Here is a 2,359-nt window from a genome sequence, read left to right as displayed (position 1 = left end):
AAAAAGCTGGACAAGTGATAAAATCCATAACACGCATTAGCATAGCTAGTCGTGTCATCGATCTTGTCGTCATCGTGTAATCAAGATCAATTTTATGAGCAATTAAGTTTTATTCACTTGTTAAAAATGTAATTTAAGTTTTTTTAAATGTAGTCGTGATGATTAGAAGCATTTTATTATTACCCATGTGCATGCAAAGACATGGAAAGATCATGTTGTAAAACTAGAAGGTCAGCAGGAAGGTCACTCTAAAAATCATCAGATGTGAGATAAATTACCATTACACGAATATATCGTTTATATGATGGGCGATATCCCTTTAAATAAATGACGTTGATTTTCAAATCGTCTGCCTTAAAACTGCCACCAAACATTGAAATCGCTATATCGTGACGCTCTAGTGATACATTTACTAAGTTTTCAAACAGCGATAGAATAGTGACACAACTCCAAATGGAGCTGCAGTGCTATCATGGAAACATCTGTCATTCTCATTTTGACAAGATTCAGTGTCGCTGTTCGATGCATCGCCGAAGTGTTTTGTTTCCAACCAACAGCGTCGCATTTGTTTGTGCCAACAAGTCTTTCTTGGCTTTGACATAAGGCATGGAACAACCTTGTACTATAGCACTGTATGGAAACATGATGTGCTTGTTGGCTATGCTTTGCTTTTGCACTGGCACACCCAAGTGTCGCTACAATATCTCAGTTTAGAAACTTAGCTACTACGTCTCCTAGTGACTCAACTGTACTTAAATGTGGTACAATGTATTGGGAACACAAACTGCCAGAATTTGAGGGATTGTCCGCTCATGAGCTCCAACAACGGTTTACAGTGAAACTTGACCTATCTTATAACACGGTTTGCTTCTACAACAATATGAGGTTTCTTTAAATGACAACTGTAGGATTTATATCCCTTGCATAGAAACTACTCTAATTGTTACTTAGACGGTTATCATTTTTTTTCTTTTAATTTGGTTAAAATTTATATTGCATTCACGTGATTACAATGTGATTACAAGCTTTTAAGAGCTCGTAATCACGTTCCCATATATTTTGCACCTACAACACAACAGAGTAAGACATGGTGAATCTTATGATACCAAATAACTGTAATGTAAATTTTGTTGCAAGTCAACCTTTAAGCATTGTTGTAAGGCGTTAGAACTGCACTGTATCAATGAAATGGAGAATGCATTAATTTTGCAATGAATTTCAATTTTGTTTTTTGCTACTACTGTAACTTCGCTCTTGCTGCAAATTGCCCACTGTGATATACTGTGCATTCACTTCCATGACGCATTACCTGAAATCCATTACTTCATACATATTGTGAATGCACATTCTTTTAAACTAGAAATTTCGTTTGTACTGCAACTGTACATTGGTATGAAGTTGATACTGCGAATCAACTGACACTACTGGCTCTCCAAGTATCTGCACTGCATTGTATAAAATGGTCAGATGTCATGTTTAGCAAGCTCATGAACCTGTGCTCTAACTCCCATATCATTTCAGAATAGGGAGTCAGGCATTATCATCGTTCCGATCAATGGAATTGGAGTCTTGGTATTGTAATTACATTATATATTAAAACCATAACATATTTTCATTTCAACCAAATACAACAACAATATTCTAATTGATGAAATTGGAGTCTTTGTATTGTAGTTACATTATATATTGAAACCATAACATATTTTCATTTCAACCAAATACAACATGTTAGTTGTGATCAATTTGTTTGCCCACTCATAATCACTTTTGAGCATCATTCACATTTTGCCATTGTATTGTGACTGCTGTAATTCCGTGATGGTCTTTCACAAAAATGTGCTCTGCGTGCATGTATAGCGTAATGCAAAAGTTCCTATTGTGTGTAGCACTGCGAAATGCGCACTAGCAACACTCCCACTGCATCCAGAGCTGCACATCGTGCTCTAGTTAATACCTCTACTGCCCCTTACTGCCCCTTACCCCCTACTGCCCCTGCTTACTGCGCATTAGAAAATAGTTGAACTGCATGTATAGTGCACACCGAGCGGTAGTAAAAATTTGTAATGCAATTATACTGCCTACTGCATGACTGTAACATGCATACCAGTGTATATCGGTTTCTAGATCAACCTAGACACGTTGATCTAGTTATAGCTACACTGTTGATGTATTCATAGGAGGTCTATGTTTATAATGTGCTCACAGGCTCCCAAGTCAGAGCTGGAAAATGGGGCCAGGATTGCACGGGTAAAGGAGTATCCTTACAGGTGTAATCCTGATATGTATAATTCGTTATTGTTATCGTTAATTATACGTATAATGCGTTGACTGCGTCAACTGTATCGACTGTATTGACTGC

The sequence above is a fragment of the Watersipora subatra genome, chromosome 6 (assembly GCF_963576615.1).
Source record: "Watersipora subatra chromosome 6, tzWatSuba1.1, whole genome shotgun sequence".
Lineage (NCBI taxonomy): Eukaryota > Metazoa > Bryozoa > Gymnolaemata > Cheilostomatida > Watersiporidae > Watersipora > Watersipora subatra.
Note: the sequence above shows the minus strand (reverse complement) of the source record.